General features: G+C 33.3%; 1 protein-coding gene and 1 pseudogene across 4 annotated transcripts in view; one reads left to right on the top strand and one right to left on the bottom strand.

The window, feature by feature from the left end:
• Positions 1-20824, bottom strand: part of XRCC4 (X-ray repair cross complementing 4) — a 217539-nt gene that overhangs the window by 19042 nt on the left and 177673 nt on the right. The window lies entirely within an intron of this gene.
• Positions 8922-9041, top strand: LOC120612629 (uncharacterized; annotated as a pseudogene).

The following is a 20824-nucleotide window of genomic DNA, read 5'->3' as shown; positions in this document are numbered from 1 at the left end:
TTATAATTTAATCATTGTATGTTTTGAATTACATTTTCTAATCATTTGATGCTGGGGTATAAAATGCAATTGATTTTTGTATTTTTATCATATATTGAGCCACTCTGGTGAACCTCTTATTAATTCAAAGTATTTATCTGTAGATTCTTTCGGATTTCCTATGTAGTCAATTGTATAAAGCTGTGAATACTGACAATTGTCTTTCTTTCCAAGATTCACACATTTTCTTTCTTTTCATGCTCTACATGTACTGGCTAGGACCTTCAATACAATACTGAATAGAAATAGTGATCATGGGACTCCTGATCTGAATAAATACTTCTATTTTTTTTTTTTTTTAGGCGAGGCAACCCTTGGTTGATCTCACAGATTGCAAAGACCTTGTCAGCTTACAACCCCTTATTTTTTATATTTTTACGACTACAGCACCTGGTCTTCCTAGGTGGTCTCCCATTCAAGTACTAACCAGGCCCGATCCTGCTTAGCATCCAAGATCAGACAGGACAGAAATACTTCTATTTCTCATGAGTTTTTTATTGAGTACATAAAAAAAAATTCCTGTAAGTCCTAACTTTCAAAGAAAATTTTATTATTAAAATTAATATTATTAAATTTCTATGTACCAATTGAGTTGATCACACGATTTTTCTCCTTTTATCTAGTAATAATGTGGTATTATAATTATTTCTTACTGAAATGATTATATTTCATATTTTTTTTATTTGCTTCAAAATATTTTATTGGAATCCTTTTGATACAACCAAACACTTCTTTTAGGACAAAGTATAGAAGCGAAAGCTAACTGATATTTAAACACTCTCAAATTTCTAGGCAGTTTTTTGTTCCAATAAGTTGACAACTGCTCACACAGGTGAACAGGAATGCAGGAAATGCAGGAAGGATGTTAAGTTCCTAGGATCTGCTCAACATCAGATAAGAGGGTATCCTTTGACAGCAAAATCCTTTACTTAAGGATGACGTACTGGTGGACATCCTATGCCTCCTGTGGCGCTGTAGACCCACCTGGGAGAATCTGGGGCCTGCCCGCTGGTGGCTGTGCAAAGATCGCCAGAGTGCTGGGGCCTGCCACCCATCCCCTCCTTTAGAGGTTGTGCAGTAGCTATCAGAGCACTACGTGACTTCCATACTTAGCACCAAAGTGTCCCTCTCACAAAAAGCTCATCATATTTTTTATGCTTAAAAAATACATTGCTAGATTTAGTCTTCTAATACTGTTCAGGCTTTTTGTACCTACGTTCAGGAATAAAATTGGTCTGTAATTGTTTTTGTCAAACTCTTGGTGTTTTTCTTTTTTTTTTCTTCTTTTCTTGATTCTGGAATTGAGGTTACATTAGCCTTAGAGAGTTGATTGGAAGTGTTCTCCCATTTACTTTGCCAGAAGATTTTGGTAATGTTAAAATTACTTGTTCCTTGAAAGACCTGAAGCCTTGCCTCCAGAATGGATTAGTGTTTATTTCCACTGAGAAGAAGGCGGCACTACCCAAGGTCCTAACACAGTATTCCAATGGCTGTGCTTAATCAACATTTCTATCTCAGGGCAGCCTTACTTTTCAGTTTGTTTACTGCTCATAGCGAGGTGCCCACTTTGGCTTTGGCTTGTTGTTTGGTCTTAAAGATTTTCTGTAACTTGAAATTCATTTTTGTGTGCACTAGAAAAATATATATAATTTGTAATTTATGCAGGACTTAGTTGTATTTTAGTGAAAGGATCCCTTGCCACACTGTCAGAGAGAGATTCAGCAGTTTTAATTTAATAATAAACAGTGTCTTGTCATGAAAGAAGTACTAAGTTTGGAGTTAGATAAGGCTAAGTTAAAATTATGGATCTGTCACTTAAATGATCATGTGATTTTGATGAAGTCTGAACTTTCCTGAGGCTATCTCCTCTTTAAACCAGAGATATTAACCCCTACTTCATATGGCCGTTCAAACATATATAACAGAATATCACTGACATTTACTGAACACCAAGAGCCAGACACTGTGCTAAGTCCTTATAGGTATTAACCCACTTAATATTCACAATAGCCCTCTGAGGTAGTATTATTATCATCTCCTTTTCAAAGTTGTGTAAAAGTAGAAGATGTTAAGTAATTTGCCCCAGGTCATAAAACTAATAACTAAAAGAGATGAGATTCAAACCTAAAGTCCTTTTCTGTTGTTAAAAAATACTGTTATGATTTGTAGCATTAGATCATTTAAGTTATGTTAAAAGTCTACCATAGTACCTGGCACACAGTAAGTACTTTCAAATAATAGCTAAATTTTTATAATAATAATAATTGTTATAGTGAAAGAATTTATAAGGCAAATGGATAAACAAACAGAATACACTCGCACACAGGGTACTACTCATTAAAAGCAATAAGATACTGACACAGTTCTACATAGAAGAGTCTCAAGGGCATGATGCTACATGAAAGAAGTCAGACTCAAAATGGTTGCATACCATATAATTTTATATGATGCTTTGGGGGAAAAGCAAAACTATTAAAACAGATAAGTGGTTGGTATAGCTGAGCATGGAAGAGAGGACTAACTAAAAACAGGCATGAAAAAACATTTTGGGATGATGAGATTAGTTCATAGCTTAATTGTATGTTTGCCAAAATTCACAGAACTATATACCTAAGAATGGTGAATTTTGCTTTATGTTAATTTTATCTCAATAAGCAATATACAGAAATAAAAAAAACAGGTAGGAATTTTTCCCCTGAAAGAGTATTTTAAGCTATATTCATGACAAGCTTTTGTTTCTGATTAACATAACAGAGTTATGCCATTAATTTATTTTTAAAGTCTACTGATTTTAAAAATATACAGTGTATTGTTAATTGCGAAATATATATCCGTGGAACAGCAATAAGAGTTCCTCGTCAATCCTCTGGGAATGAAGGAAAGCAATTAAGAAAGGGGGCTTGCTAGTTTCAAACTGTCAAGGGATGCTTAATATGCTTCTTTAGATTTTCTATTCCTTTTTCTTTCTACACTCTTTAAGAAATAGATTACAAGATACTTTCTGGCAAGAAGTACTTGCTATAAGACCAAAAGAAATGTAACTCTACAGTTACATGTTATGCAATGACAAAATTATACTTGTCAAAGCAAAAACTTCAAGAAATAAACCATATTGTAATTCAAAATGGAAGAGTGGAAAATGTGATGTTAGTAAAATATATAGATCCAAAGTGGATTTTCCCATAAAGAATATTAAATGTGAAATGGCTCAAGCTGAGTTAGAAGGATTACTTAATTTCTTTCAATTATGCTTTAAAATTAGAAACAGATTCTATTATGAAGAGTAACTAAATAAAATGGAATTTGGAGGAAAACAGCCTATTAGTAATAAGAGAATCTGGCTTAAAGCAGGTAAAGTCAAAATTTCTAAAAGTACAATATACTCAACTATGTGATAGCTTTGATTATGAGGAAGAAACATTTCCAGCCTCCCCTTTCCTGCAAAAGGGGAATGTTGACTTTGGAATTAGATCGTAGTAGGGAATAGAATAGAAAATGTCTACCACGTCAAAAAACAAAACTTGTTGTTTCACACTGTTGGAGGAAGCAACTTCATTTAAAAAAATCGCCTGAAGGTTTTCCATTTTGTCTGTGAAAGCAGCAAAAAATAGGGAGAATTCTCATTCTACAAGATTATCAGAGACTGAAATCAACCTTCTGAGTTCCCAGGAAGTCTATTTTCAAATAGTTTTTAGTCTGCTTTTACAGAATGGACTTTGTTTTTGAATTTGGATGGTGACAATCAGTATATTATCTAGAGTCAATCAAAATCTTTACTCTCCTAAGGTGACTACTTGACTACCTTGTGTTAAATAGGTCACAACCTCAGCAAAGTCTTGTAGGTAATTACCACAGCATATTGTTTTCTTCCTAGAATTTAAAAACAAAATAAAATGACAACAACAAAAAATCTGTATTTTCTTTCTTCCAATAGCACAAAAAAGCTACGGGAATAGCAAAAGCCAATCCTACTGCCTGTACTTAAAAAAAAAAGAAATAGAAAAAGAAAAAAGCAGTGATGCGGACATTCTACAGTTTTTCTTACATCTGTTAGATTGAGGTGAGGATAAGATCTGTTGTAATTTTAAATTAGCACAGTATCTCAAGTACAACTGTGACTTTTATAAAACTAGCATTGGTATACTGATTAAGGTGGTAGTTACCTTTCAGCCTAGTTTTTCTATTTTTGTTAAATGGTGATGAATGGAAGTAATTTCTTGTCTAGAGACAAGCAAACCAAATAATTTCAGAATGACTGAAGTTTTCAGGGTTAGGCTGCCATGGATAGAAACCAGAGAGATAGAGACAGAATAAGACTATATTTTGTTAACAGAGTAGCCAATAGACACAACTTATGAAAAATCCTTGAAAATTAATGGAAAGGTATATGTATATGTAAACAAATAAAAATATCTGGATATCTGATTACAAAATAAGAGATAAATATATTTTTAGAATATCCATAGAATCTCTTGTTTTACAGTAAAATGAAAAGTAGAAATTATAAAATATTTAAAACAAATCTATAAATGACTATCAGCTCACATATTCCTCCTAGAGGTTACCATACTATTATCTTGATTACTATGCTCATAGGAATAATGAGAGAAAAGATCTACTAAACTATGTGCCATCCATCATTTAAGCATAATTATTGTGCATATGAATAAAACATTTTTAGAGTTTTATCAATAGGAAAGCTCTCTCGGACCACTGATGTAAACAAACAAAACAAACAGAATATTGCCATCTCTCTAAATGAAGTCTAATATCTCTTTCAGTTCTATTTCTATTTGCATATAGAGCAACGGTTTTTAGACTGTTATGGGAGGCAATTATCTCAGAAAACCCTGTGCCAAAATAATAAGCGAAGTGAGACCTCGAACTGGCTGAGTTTGCAAACCTATTTTTAACTGAGGTGTACACATGGTTCAATTTACCAAGTGTCTGGGCCTGAAGCCAGAGAGATCTGGGGAGAGGTTGTGAGCTTTGTGGTTCTCAGGTGAGCTGGAGATGCCGAAGAGGGAAGCAAGTGTTGGGACTCCACGGGAAGCCAAGTGAATATGGATAAAACATTATTTAAAAATTTTATTCCCTAGTGCTTTGGGAGGTGCCAGTATTTGGCCTCTTTCCCTACAAAATTGAAAAGTCTGATAATGCCGAACGCTGTGAAGGATATGAGAATGAAAATCTCAGTATCTACTGATCAGCTAATCCACCTTTCTTGGCTCTGGAAGAACAACTAAAATCAACAGCTGCCATTTTCCTTTTACCTTTTTGTTAGCCTTGGATAAACCAATTGTCCTTTATATGATAATTTATTTGTTTTTCCCTCTTTGTTCTTACAGCCAAATCACTGATACCTGATGCATGTCATAGTAAATCCTCACTTGATTTATAACACCTTTTCTATACCATTCTCTCTCTCAGATACTTAAATCCACTTTGAAAATAAATTTCAAAACTCATTCAAATTCTGTCCAGTCTGCAAAATGTCTATGGGTCCCAAACTCAGTATCAGATGTTCTGCTCAGTCATCCTTACTACTTGTACTTTTCAATTTTGACAAAAGAACACAGAAATATGACTTCTCTTTATTTTTTACTTGTTTAAAAACTTCTAGACAAAAGCCTAATTAATCCATATATACTGGAAAAAAGAGAAAAACTGTTGCCTTACTTTTATTACAATTTGAGGGGCTGGTTATTATTTGCATAACTAGAATAAATAACTTCTCTTTGCTAACTGATTAAACTATGGCACCGTTGAGATGCTTTAATCAAAATTTCCATGCAATAACTTCTCTAAAACATTCAGCTACTGGCAATGACAGGATATAATAATTATACTTTTGTAACACTGGAATATTCCTTTACCTTATTCATAGTAAATATTATATTAGTCTTCCCAAGAATGTTTCATAGCCTTAAACTCTTATTTGATAAATATGACTAATCAAAATTTTAAAAATCAATGAAAACTTTTTTAGAGCTTAATAGTTCCTAAAATGAAATATACGTTTCCGAATACAGTTTTGTATTATAAAACACCATGCATTTTTTTTTGTTTCTGCATTTTTGCATTCTCTTCCTTGCTTGGAAAACTATTATTTTGACTTCAAGCCTCAGTTCTGATCCTCTAAGTAGCTTTATAGAACCTGATCAGCCAGAGTTAATGTTCCATCCCTGTACTCCCACTCCCCTTCCCGCATCCCTCCAATAGGGCTCTTGTTGTATCATAATTATTACTTTTTGTGTTTGTCTCTAGCACGAAATGTTGAATACCTCAGTATATTCATTTCCTAAGACTGCTACAACAAATTAGCATATACTTGGTGACTAAAAAAACCCACACATTTAGTTTCTCACAGTTCTGGACCCAGATGACCAAAATCAGTATCAGTGGTCCAAAATCAAGAGGTTGGCAGGGCTGGGCTCCCTCCATACCCACTAGGGAAGACTCTGTCCCTTGCTTCTTCCAGCTTCTGGTGACTGCAGTATCCCCTGGCCTGGAGCCACATCACTCCGATCTCTGCCTCCACTGTCACCTTGCCTTCTTTCTCCTCTTCTGCCTGTGTCAGATCTCCCTGTACCTCCATCTTATAAGGAAACATGCAGTTGCATTTGGGTCCACCTCTATATTCCTAAAAATCCTAAAATAATCTCAGGAATCTTAACATGATCACATCTACAAAGTTTTTTGTCATATGTGGCAACATTCACATGTTCCAGGGATTAGGATGTAGACATCTTAGGGAGCAATTAATTATTCTGCTTACCATACTCCATGAGAGGGAGGTATCTTATTCATGTTGATACCCTCAGTCCTCAGCATATTATCTGGCACAGAGTAGATGCTATGCCATTGTGGAATAAACGAATACATATATAATTTCGCTGAGGTTTTAACTACATATAAAGTCATGAAAAATTATGAGTTTACAGTGTTCAGTAGAATTCAGTACTGAGAAAAACTGACTAGAGGCTTTAACAGGCTATTAGTAATGTTTTTAGTGGCCATATATAGTGAATAACTGAATTTGTTTTGTAATTAAGTCCCCATTCAATGTCTAACAATATTCAAGAATTATGCGGACATCGAATAAGGAAAAAATTCTCCAGGCAGCACGATTTGCACATAATTAAGTGACTGTTAAGTGTGAAAGTATCGAATATATAGTAAAATTTAAAAAATTTACCAGGACAGGCTCATTATTTTTTCAATTAAACATATAATTCACATATTTACAGTTATTTTTTTAAAGGATTGTTTTATTCAAAAATCATAGTAGACAATGAAATACTCACCAACTCATAGAAATCAACTGGATCTCTCAGAGATTGCATATGAATGCCTTTGGTGAATGTCTAGCTGGTTTCCTGGTCTTTGTGACATTTTGGTTTAACTTATTCATGAGCAATGAGGGACAGTATCACAACATAACTTTTTTGCATCTTGTTCATGGTTGATAAACGTCTTGACAGAGGCCATTCTTCAGGGACTAGCGCATCTCTGCAATTATGTTCCTATTTCTATTTCACAATTCTAGTTAATGCTGTGAAATAAGCCGTCCATACCTGTGCCTGTAAGGTGGACAAATCTAACTCACTTGGATACTTTATGAGATGTCAAGTTGTTTGTATGTTTGTTCTCTAAAATGTACTTGAGATTAACAGCAATTTGAAAAATAAAAAAGTTAACAAATTAACCTTATTAATAAATATATATTGTGGCATATAAGACTACCAAAAAAATTCAGTCTAAGTTTTTCTATATTATTAACATTAAATGTTTTCATGAAGGATGAAGAACCTAAAAGCTCTGATAACACCTATTGTCAAAAGAGTTGGAGATTTTCTTGATGTAGTCTGTCTGCTATTCCAAAATATCTGATGAAATTTGTGGCGAATTTTGCAACTCTAAAAAAATGAAGTGAAACTGATATTATTGTAGTCAATGCTCAAAGCATTTATTATTTTATTAATAGACAACACTATTTATTAAAAGCTGTTACCTATACCATTTAAATTACTATTTCTATTGGGGCACAGAGAATGCAGACTATTAATAAATAACAATTTCACTAACAATTAGAACTTTTTATAAAATCAAATGGTTTTCTTTCATTAGACCATATTTTACCTAAAAACAGAGTTAAAAGACAATTATCAAAGTATAGATTACATTACTTTTACCACTCTATTAGAGCAAGGGATATGATTTACTTATCAGGCTGAAACGGGTTTTTTAAAAATATGTCTAACATGTGCTATGATTATGCTTTTAAACCCATTTCTCATTTGCCCCAAGAATACTGTCCAGTGGAGCAGCATTTACCCCAAGATAATTCATGGATTACAGTCCTAACCTTATCCCCAAAATTTGCCACAAAATATCTTGCTTTTATTATTATTTTCTCATTGCTCTAGTATATCGATAGTCTTTGGAAACGAATGACATCATTCTATTTATAGCATTCTGTTTTTAGTACTGGTATTTCCACTTATAAAATATAGTAATTCTTGATTGCTGAAAATGTCAAATCCTAGAAAACATAGCATTCCTATGTGTGATGTTAAATTAACGCTGGTGGCAAGCTGCACTTTTTTTTCTAAATGGGAAAAGGGTTAAAGAAATATACATTAAAGTAACATTTACTAAAGAAAAAGTCTACAGTGTAACAGATTTTATAGTATAAAAAGGAGATATCTGGACCGAGGATGTGATTAAATAATAAATAATACTGAAGAATAAGATTTTCTTATATTCTTGTCTGGATTTAAGATGTCTAGCAATCCTCTACTCATAAATATCAGTAACAAATAATATACAAAAACTACTATCCTTATGAAACATATTTTAGTGAAAAAGAGAGATAAAAAGTGTACAGCTATGCTACCCTGAACAAGCCTGATCTTGGTCTGATCTCGGAAGCTAAGCAGGGTCAGGCCTGGTTAGTACTTGGATGGGAGACCACCTAGAAAGACCAGGTGCTGTAGGCGTAAAAAATAAAAAAAAAAAGGGTTTGTAAGCTGATAGGGTCCTTGCAATCAGTGAGATCAACCAAGGGTTGCCTCACCAAAAACAACAACAACAACAAAATAAATAAATTTCACGTAATATTTTAGTAAAATTTCGTATAATATTTAAAATTTTCTTCCATTCCATGGAAAAAATTTAAAAAGTAACTAGACTGGGAGTAGAACGATAGTATAATATTAAATCGTAGGATCAAACTGATTTTACTAAGAAGTTGAAATATGAGCTAAGATACAAAAGAGGAGCAAGTCAATATCTAAAGAAAGAACATTTTAAGCAGAGGAATGTTTGTGCAAAAGCAGGATTATAACTGATGAGTATGAAGAATATGCAGGAAGCTGGTGTATATGGAGCAGGGTGAGCAAGTGGGAGAAGAGTAGATAAGCTCAGAGAGGTAAATTGCGCAGATAGGTAAACACTGGGGGAGCAGCAACCTCACATAAATATCCTGCAACAGTAGACTTATTGCATGCATCATAGGAAATCTTTACAATGAGATACTTTGGAGCCTTTACCAACAATGAGTTAGATCTAAATGTGTTCATATTAAAAGATCTCCATGGACAGGTAAGAACTGTGCATATACCATGATCCCATTTGTGTACATTAACATATGGTTTTTTATGTCTGAAAAAAATGTTTTCCAAAAGGATACATAAGAAAGAGTTAATAGCAACCTTTAGAGAAAAGATTCAGAGGTGGGATGGAATATGAGAGAGGCTTTTATTGTTCATTTTCTACTTTCCTGTACTATTTTTCAACCATCTCTATACATCATTTTACTTTAAAAAGACAAGAAAAAGTTATTTGTATATCTGCGGCACTGTCTTTTCAGTCAAACCTCTTCAGAAACATGTAAGAATTTTGCCTTTTGCCCTTTGGATGCCATCTCAGCATCCTGAAATGAATTTTGCAAGTATTTTGTTTCCTAATTTCCTTTCTCAAGCTTATTTCAATGATTTTACTAAGTCATGACAATTTCACTAAGAAAAATCAGTTCCTCAATTTGAGCCTCTTGGCTACCTAGCAACCACATCAATCTTAACACTTCTATTCCCATAACTTCTCCATTGTGACTTTGTACCAAACAACTAGAATCACATATGTGACTACATCCCCTCTTCCATCCTGCAGATAAGCTATGTGCTCCATCAGCCAGAAATGCAGTTCCTGTTCTTCTCAGAAAAACAAAGATGCAAGACTCCCCTCCTACATAAAGACTCTCTGAATTCATTTCCAACTTGTTTTTATCACTCAAAACTTCCAAACATAATTTATCTTGTATTAATCAATTGCAGGTATCAATTCTGTTTTACATTAAGCATGTACTCTGTAAGAACAGGGGCCAAGGTTTTCCTTTCTTTCGTATCTTCCTATCTTGATCTCATATGATGCTCCTCATATAATGGATGTTCTATCCATGGAACCTATGAATCTTACCAGTTTTTGTATATTGTGAGTAGAGAATTGCTAGACATCTAACTTAATTTTATTAATTTGTATTGCTTAGAAAATAAGTCTATAAAAACATAGGGAATGAGGAAGTCTAGAACAGACATAAAAATACCTCAAATCCCTTGTGTTGAATTCTGTGGGTTTTTCTGTTCATCTTTCATTCCACTCTCTAAGATAACCTTTTACTACTGCAGGGGCTGGAAAGCTGAAAACTGTATTTCCCAGTCCCCTCTGTAAAACTATTGAGATATCTGGAAGTTGAAAAAGAGGCAGAGAACACCTTCTTGAATCATTTTAGTATCCCCACATCAAGCAAAGTCTTGATGCAGAATAAGAGGCTTTTCTGTAGCAGATTCCTAGCCTATTTTCCAGCTGTCTGTGTCAAGAGGCAGTTGTGACAGAGGTGGCGGCCCGGATATATGTTTCCATGGCCATCTGCCAATTTTGAAGCTATCATGCAGAGGAGCTTCCCGGTAACTATATTAGAGTTACATTAGTGGCTTCTTGTGTTCTGATGCAGCCTGGAGCAGATTATTCTAGAGCCTAGTCCAGGCTTTCCAACTTTATGAGCACCTAATGCCATATGTGTATTAATTGTCTGTTGATGGCTGACACAATAGAAATTTACTCGCTTACAGTTCACAAGTCTGAAATAAATCTTACATGGTACTGCTAAAATAAACCTGCTCAAATCAAGGTACTGTGCTCTCTCCAGAGGCTCTAAAATAAATTCATTTCCTTGCATTTTCCAGTGTCTGCAGCTATATATCTTACATTACCTGGCTCATGTCTCCTTCCTGTATTTTCAAAGTCGGCAGCTTAGTATTTTCTCTCTCTGACTCTGCTTCCATCACATAGTCTCTTTCTCTTCTGTCTGAAATCTCTCTCTTCCTCTTTCTAATGAAGACACTTGTAATTGCATTTAGGGCTCATCTCGATAATCCAGGATAATGTTTTCATCTCAATATCCTTAATTACAGCAGCAAAACCCATTTACCATATAAAGTAACATTCATAGGTTCCAGGGGTTAGGCCCTGGATACCTTTGGGAACTATTTGGCTTGCCCCCAAGCCTTCCTCTTTCACATGTTACTGTATAGAGGAACATATTCTCAGATTCCAGGCATTAGGAAGTTGACATCTTGGAGGGATGGGGGAGAGGAGGCATTATTCTGCCTGCAACAGAGAGGTGCATAAAATAAAACTGAAAACATGATAGAAAACTAATGAAACTTTCCAGGCTGCCAGGAAGACTTTTTTCTTTATCATCTTCTCCGCATCTGGCCCATTCTTCCTATTTAACTCTGCCTCCTGCTCTCCTAGATAAACCTGCTAGAGCCAATCAAGCCTCAACAAGTGACCAAACTGCCTCCTTGCCTTTGGTCATCTTGCTCTTCTAGGTGGAACGGCCTCCTCCTTCCTCTTGATACAGCTTTCATCCTCCCTCATTATTGCAGTGATCAACAGAAATCCTTCTTACTCCTTAAAATTTTCTCCCATCACTTCAGCTGAAAGGGAGTTTGGGGATCCTGTTGCCTTTACCATCATAAGATTTATGAATGTGTACAGTTATCTTCACGTCTGACCACAACTTTATCCCTAGCAGGAATGTAAGCTCCCAGAGGTCAGATACTCTATTAGTTAATTATTTGTAGTTAATTATTTGTCATTCTTGAATATACCAGAAGAAAATTCACACTAAGCTTAAAAAATATGTCTATTTTTTTAAACAATGATTTTTAAAATTGAGATATAATTGACATAAAACATTGTGTAAGTTTGATGTGTACAAGAAGTTGGTTTGATGCATTTATATATTAGAATGTCTAAATTTTATGTCTAGAACATGTGTCTTTTTTCTTTAAATTTCCTGAAAAAATTTGTTCTGAAATTCTTATTAATTTCTTATGCTTGCACTTTCTATTTAGACCAGTCATCAATTGTAGAGAGATGAAAATAGATGGTATGTAAAAATTCCTTTTTTTCCTAAATCTTTAATCCATTTATGGGAAGGGCCCAAAATAATTCTTCATGTTCAAAAAGCATATGAAAATCACATTCCTATAAATATTAATAAAAGTAGCTTAACAGAGTCCAGTGAAAATTTCAGTTTTGATATTTCAATGTTTGTGATAGCCATGAATAATAGCCTTATCAGAATGGCAAATTATATTTTCTATGGATAATATTCTCTAAAGATTTGATCCTTGCTGTGCAATATATGAAAAGGATGGTTCACATATGATGAATTCTCACACATGGAACTTTGGAAAACTCTAGTATTGGGATAAAAAATATTAGATGATGGAAATAATTATGAATCAAGACTAAATTGCACAAAAATTTAATGATTATGAAAATTTTAAATTTAATGAATACTTGTGGATTATACAAGGAGTAAATGTTAGTTTGAATCATTTCCTTTATAAAATAAAATTATGATTATATTTACTGTTATTTTGAGTTTAGAAGATATTTGATAAGAATCTTCTTTTATTAGGTAAGAATGTGACAAATATCATAGGTACTTATATTTTCTTAGACTATAAAGAATACTTTCAAAGAGAGCTTTTGAATTAAGGACAAAAAACACATTCAAAAGTGTGGAGGACTCTTGGCATTGACCTTTCAAAGAAAACCAAGAAACTATTTTGTAAATGCTTGTGTGTGTAATGTGCTGCTGAGTCAGCTCTGACTCCTGGCAACCTTATGAAGGAATGCTGTCCACATGTCCTGTCTTCAACAGCCCTGCTCAGCTCCTGCAGACTCATGCCTATATCTTCAGTTATGGAGTCAATCCATCTCACATTTGGTCTTTCTCTTTTCCGGCTGCCTTCTATTTTTCCCAGCATTATGGTCTTTTACAAATGCCTATATCCATGTATTAAACAAGATTTGCATTTTCTCCAAAATATAAATGGTTAAAAGTGGCCTATTTCTGTAATATGATATTAACTTATTCCCAGACACATATTTTTTCAAATATCTCACACATATACTATTTCCTTCCATGTGTCTATGCTTCTATCCATTCACCTATCTGTGATCTTTATTATATTAAAAGAAATAGACTGCTCACAATGAGTCAATGCTTTTACTCACTGGACTCAAACTTCATTTTATTGGTGGAACTCCTTCTTCAGACAAAAGCTTGTATAAATCATCTAACAAAATAGTATAAAGCTGAACTGCTTTGGAATGAAAGAGAGAAGGTAGGAGGAAGACTCATTTACCACCCGTTTCCTTGGTCCTCCAAAATACAGTTGACAAATTTTGGGGGCTTTATAAAACATAGTTGGAAAAAGGGGAATATATAATATAATTTAATGAGACACAGAGTATACATCACATGCTTCATAAAGACTTTCTTCACAAATGTTAAAATATAAGGTTCAATCACTTAGTGTTATTTGCGCTGGAATTTTCTATCTGGAATTCCATATGGTTCTAGACAGCTAATCTTTTGCAGTGTGTATATTTAGTAAAGAGCTGTATATTTAACCACGAAATGCCTCCTGGCTTTCACCTTACTTTTGCAGTTCTTTCTCAACCTTACCACTACACGCTACATTTCAATTAAAAAAGAACTGCTAATGGCAGCAAGTTTTATTAATCAGAATAATACTTGGTTATGGAAGTGACTGATACTAAATAAATTCTGATTAATTTTTATTAGATAATTTCTCACCTATAGACGTAAACTGTCAGCCTGTCTGGTGTCTATTAGTTAAACTTTGACATATATATATATGTACATATATGTATATACATATATTCTTGTTTTTTCATTGTACACAAATTGAAAGAAAAAGATTTTCCATTTCTTTGTTGTGTGTTGGACTATGTAGGAAATGTTTGTGGACAATTCAAAAAAAGAGGAACAAAGTTCCTGTGGATGTTTTGTGTATCCTGGCATTTGTGTTGATAGTTAAAGTTCACTTCCAAATAAATAAAACTCCCATGATCATAGATTTGATGTGTGTCCAATTTGAATTTTGGTATAAAGCTTCCCGATAGTCACAATTGAGTATGCCCTCCACCCTGGTCTATGACACTCTGCTTATGATTCTCTTGAAACATTTTTAAAAGCTCTCTTTACAGTTTTTTTAAAACATAAATCCTGTTTTACCTTAAAAGTATAGATTTTGTGCATTTGTTTATCCCTTTGCTAAATTATAAGTATATTCAGGGAGCTACATTAGGGAAAGCTGGTAGCCCTTTGGTGTTTAACGTAGCGTAAAATCTTTCAGAACTGTTTGTGAAAGGGCCACAGATAGAAATATTACCTATTCTCTACAACTCCTCCCCTGGCCCCAAACCCCAAACAACTGTTGGAAACAATGTATAAATTTTTAGGACAAATGAGTAAACATTACTAGTTTGGATTCAAGAAATTAAAAATCTCATCCGAATTCCCTAAACACTTTTAGAATTCTTCTATTAGTAAGAAAAGTATGCTATATTGAAATATTTTAGGAAAAATTTTTGTACCTTTTTTCAATAATTGGTCATAGAGCTCTAAGTCTAGTCTCCAGAGGCTAGAATACATGACAAAGAAAGGGAGAGAAGGTAAGTGTGCTCTCCCTCTGGCATAGTAAAAGCCTTGTATACCAAATACAAGCAATTCTGACTAGGTACTCTCACAGCAATGAGTAAAGTCTGACTGAAGAGCTGAACATTGAAATACTATGAGTTATAAAATTTCCCTTCCTCCTTTCCCTCTTTTTTTTGGTGTGTTCTGTTCTTTGTTCTGTATTTTATGCCACATGAAGGAAAAAAGGAAGCCACAATGATGAGTCAGGGTTTTCAGCCTCTCTAATAAAGATGCTGCCCCAGCTAAAGCACTTCAGTGATGCAGATTCCTATTTCTTAATCAGTCCTTTCATAGAGCTGGTGAGGGATACTGATGTGCGCCTTTGCCTGCATCATCCACATTCCATCAATGCCATGTATCACTTAATTCAAAACTCCTGAACTATGCAAAGTATCAAACAACAATGGCTGGGAACTATGTCATTGCATTTCTATGATACTGACACTCCCTGTTGATTATAAAATTATTCTTGTAACATAAAATCTTAATCATTTGGCACTTAAAATGCCAATCTTAAGAGAAGAGTCCACAATGTTAAGAGATTTACTTGATTACTTGAATGTTTTAGGTTTGGCCCCTCTTTAAAATGTGCTATAAACTCTAACATGGGAATTCAATAATGATCTGTGATTTCATGTACTAAAATGTTTTTCTTTTGTCTAAAAGGAGATGAACATAGAAAAGACTAATTAATCTTGAGTAAATTTTAATGTGATGACACATTCTATGGTTTTTAATAACTATTCATTTTCCTATTTCTTGATCTTCATGAATATTTATTGATAGATATATAAGCACTAATTATTCATCAGTCTACATAGGTTTCATAACAACACTTGATGAGGACCACATGGTTTCTGCTCACTATGAATTTGCAATCTTCAGGAGAAAATTCACTAGAATGTTCAGGGATAAAATTTTTGGTATGGTTAATAGTTTTAGCTTTTTTTTTTCTGGATAACTGAGTCCTAATTAAAATGATGTCACCTCATTTTGGCAAAATATATCCTTCTATTTTCCTGACTTAATTAATAGAGACTGTAGATCAAAATTTAACACCTCTTTAAGTAATCACCTTGAGAATCAGTTCTCATTGTCTTGTGATTCTGAAGAAGTAATCTGAAAAATTTTGGACATTTTTATTTAACAAAATAAAAGAATCTTTCTCTTTTTTAATTAATTCTGCTTGAATTTCTAATTATTGAAGCCTTGTATAATTAAGGTGTAGCTACATTCAGGAAGTATAACATTCAAAAGAGTCCATAGTGCTGGGTCACAAAAATGGAGATGATGATTCCCTGAGATCTCTGTGTAACCTAGAAAAAGTCCCTTGACTCCTCTGTCCAACCCCTGCTTTTTAAAATGGCATCAACAATAAATCTATACTACATACTCCACAGGACTATTGTAAGGGTAAAATAACAACAACAACAACAACAACAACAATAATAATATAAATATATGGAACATACATAAAAGTAGGTTAATATTTTATTTTTATAAATTAGAATAATATGTTACAGTATAGGCCCTACTAGCCAAGTATTTTACAACAATTTATTTGAATTGATATTTCCCAATGAAATGGCTAGGTTGCTTTGTTTACTGAGGCTAAATTATGATGGTTTCCCCCATTGCTGAATATACTGTTTACTGAGGCTAAATTATGATGGATCCCCCCATTGCTTTACTTTGGTGTTCTCTGGCAAATCTGGGTTAATTTCTCCAGAATAACCAACTTTGAAAACATATTATTTATATTATGCTAAAAACTATAAACAATAAGGCAATAAGACACTATTTTACAAAATTAGAGACATGCATGTGAGTATATGTTTTTGATTTCTTACTATGACCTTATCTCAGAATATCTTGTATTGGCTGTTTTCTAAAATATTCTTATACTGATAGTTTTATGTTTAACAATTTATTAACTCATATTTGAGAATAGGCTTTTTTGTGTATGATTTTAGTTAGCAATGTTTTACTGCTGCAGACATATACCTTAACAGTTATGGTAGCCAAAGCCATAACTGTAAATTCTGTTTTGCACAGTAAATTTTTTTCCCAGGATAAACTGATTATGGAGTAATCCAATTTATAGCGTTTTGTTAATTTTTGAATAGGCAACACATGTACTTGGTACAAAAATTTTAATGGTACAAAATGGTACACGAGAAATAGCTCTTTCATCCATTCTTATAACTTTAGCTAATAGATATCTCTAAGAACCAACTACTGCTATCAATTTCTCAGCCATATTTCCAGAGATGATTCTAATGAAACAATATTAATGCTTTCTGATCTATATATTAACCCAGTCTAAGTTAATATGGTAGGCCACGGAATAGGACACAGTTTTCCAAAGAATATAAGTCCTTCAAAATGTTCTATCTAAAAGAGTTTAGTTACCCAATCATTTGAGAAATACAACATATTCTTAACTCCATTTTGAGATTTAAATTAATATCTTAAAAACGGTTGAGTTTTTCAGGCAAAAAATGTGTCTAACTTTGTTTAACTTCGCATTTTCTAAACGTATTTTCCACAGAACACTTCTTCTTCCCCTTCAAGAAAACTAATAAGCAGCCTGTAAAATTAATTTGTTAGGTAGAACTAAAGAAATCTGAATACACTATGAACTTTGTTGTAACAAGTTATCAATATTGCTTTCTTAACTATAATAAATGTACCATACTAAAGCAAGATTGAATAACAAGGGAAGCTAAGTGTGGTATATATAGAAATACTCTATATTATCATAATTTTTCTGTAAATCTAAAACTGTTATAAAAAATAAAGTCTATCATAAAAAAAGTTAATTTGGGAACTGCAAATGGAACATGAAACAATAGTAATAGGCGGTTACGAAACCCAATTTCTTAGCTCTAAAGAGTCGCTGCTGGAAAGCCCTGGTCAGCTCAGTATAGTTTTTTCAATTGCAAAATGATGACTAGGGTTTATTTAACAAAAAAACCTTATTTGTTAATGTTCACAACATATGAATGAGTTAGTATTAGTCTGTTTCTGTGTTTAGTTTTTCATCCAAAAATTCAACTTTCATTTGATGATTCAATTTAACAAATACTTTCAGATATATCATACAAACCAATTTGAGTCTTTAAAAAAAAGTTAAAGCTTTTTTCTGAAGCAGAAAAAATATTATTCCTAGAGTCTTATCTAAGTATCGATTTATGCAAAAATTGATAGTTTTGTGAAAATTTTATAGAAGCAAGGCAAAGATAAATATCCTCCAGAAATTATCTAAATAAATACATATATAGGAGGGCACTCAACTCTTGATTACCTGGTAGAGGATAACTAAAGTAACAATATGTCATAGAGAGTGTATCTGTGAAGAAATTAAAGTTACTATAAATCTAGATAACATCTACGTTCCAAAAGATATTTGTAGTAACGAACAGATGGTACAGAGCTGATTACGGTAACCTGACAGTCTAGGCCCTGTCCCTCAGCCCATACAACAGTACTTGTGGTATATTCTAAATCTGTAGAGCAAGGACTTTGGTTGAAGTTAGGTAAGGGTAGCGATGAAAGAGAAAGGAGGTATGCGTCTGCTTAATTCAAATCCCATGAATACAAGGGATCTTTACTAAGATGTAAACAGCCTTGTATTTTTTTGACAGACAATTTATGTGGTCTTAAATAAAAGATGTACTTGTATTACTTTTACACTTTTAGATAACATCTGTGAACTGTGTTCTGAAATACTAGATTATTAATAAATTAATATTGTGTCATATTGCTATTAGTTTTGTAGTTTCGTTATAATCACAATTCTTGGCAATCTGTAGTTTCCTTTCTATCTATTCATCACCACAATTATGCCAGTTAATCAAGGGTGACTATAGTTGAGTTCAAAGTAATTAGTTTTACTATATTCACAGATTATTTCCTTATTGGTCATGGGTCATCTGTAAATATTATCAAAATTTTCCTTAATTATATTTATAACCATTTTGAACTTGAAATTGCACTCATTTGAATCATTACCTAAAATCCTTCATTCTTAAACAGTTTACTCCACATAGTATTAACTAAATATAAGTAGGCTTTGTGGTATTCTTTGTCTCTCTAAATGTATTTTCTATTGTCATCTGCAGGTTTTTTGCTAGATTATACTTGCTTTTTACAAGTTATTGCAGTATAAAATTAAGAATATTTTAGTTTTATAAAAGATTTGCTGTAAAAGTAATCTCTCTTTTATAATTTGGAAGTAATGTAAATTATTGCTGTTACTTATTTTCCTTATACTTTATTATACTACCGCAATTATAATTAAAGCTCGCTCATAATAAACATTTAGTCACCAAACAATATTTATGTGACGTCTCCTATACTATATATTAATTGCTCTTATAAAGCATGGTTTTGCTTTAATATTACCCACAATGAGATGTAGTTGAAAACTTTCTTTATATATGAATAAAATTTCCCTCATTTTCCTTTATTGTTAGGGACACAGTATGGTATAGAGCATGGGCTTAAAATTATTATTACCCAAGTTTGGCTCCCTTCTTTACCACTTATTTATTATCTGTGACTCTGTGTGTCTTCTCATGGATAAAATGGGGATAAAAACACTATCTCATAGAATTAGTGGAAGGTTTAACTGAGGAAATATAGGTAAAGCGCTTTGAAAAATTGTTACTAGAAATTTATGTGTCAAAATAAGCTTTCTTCTTGCCAGCTAATTAAATGTACTCATAAAGTTATTCTACTTATACCTTTAGTACAATTCTTGCTAAATTTTAGCTTCTGAATTTGAATCCTTATTTGCAAGATTTGAAATGCTAGGTGTCTACATAATATCTGTTGCTTAAAAGAACTGAAAATGCTGGGGGTGTGGGGAGAGCGCAGCGCGCGTACAGTCATGATTTTTCCTTAATATCACCGGAGAGCTGGTAAAGTATTAAGGAACTATTAGATGAAAATCAAAGGGGAAGCAGGTCCCTAGAGAGGTAAGGGGCATTGAAGTCCCCTCCCTCACCCTTTAACTTGAGGACATTTACTGGAATTTAGTGAACTAAAACTGCAGCTTTCATGGCATTGTGGTGCATAGGTGAGAAGAAAGGAAGCTCGAGGCTTGCCCAGAGGGGAGACCCTCCTCCATGGACAGAATCACTCAGCAACCACAAAGCTGCCCTTGGGTATACCTGCAGTCCAAATTAAGGTGATTTGGGTAGTTAAAAGAAAAAAAAGCCCTTGATGATGGATGTGTTAACTCAATGGTGGGAATACTTTCACGGAGTACCAAATTATCATGTTGTACACTTTAACTATATTACAATTTGATTTGTACTTAATTACAAATTTGATTTGTACTCAATTATACTTCAATAAGGCTGAAAATAAACAAACAAATAGAACACCTCAAACCATGTAGTTTAAAGTGGTCAAAGACCAGTAGTACCCCTACGTGCCAAAAGCAATGACAAATATTTTTTAGGGAAAACACCATACACTAGGCCTCAAAAAAATTCCCACAAGAAATTTTTCAAGAAAAATAAGTATCACAAGTAAATCAATATTCATAACAAAACAAGGCTCATAAGTGAGAAGAGTAGAAACAGGGCAACAGAAACTGGTTGTGAAGATTTCAAATGTTATGACAAACAAGACAAGAATAAAATAATGCTTTTCAAGAAATAAATACACTTAGGAATAATAACAGGA

This window comes from Pteropus medius, unplaced genomic scaffold (genome assembly GCF_902729225.1).
Source record: "Pteropus medius unplaced genomic scaffold, Ma_sr-lr_union100, whole genome shotgun sequence".
Classification (NCBI taxonomy): Eukaryota; Metazoa; Chordata; class Mammalia; order Chiroptera; family Pteropodidae; genus Pteropus; species Pteropus medius.
The sequence above is the reverse complement of the archived record's forward strand: the minus strand, read 5'-3'. Positions and strand labels throughout refer to the sequence as shown.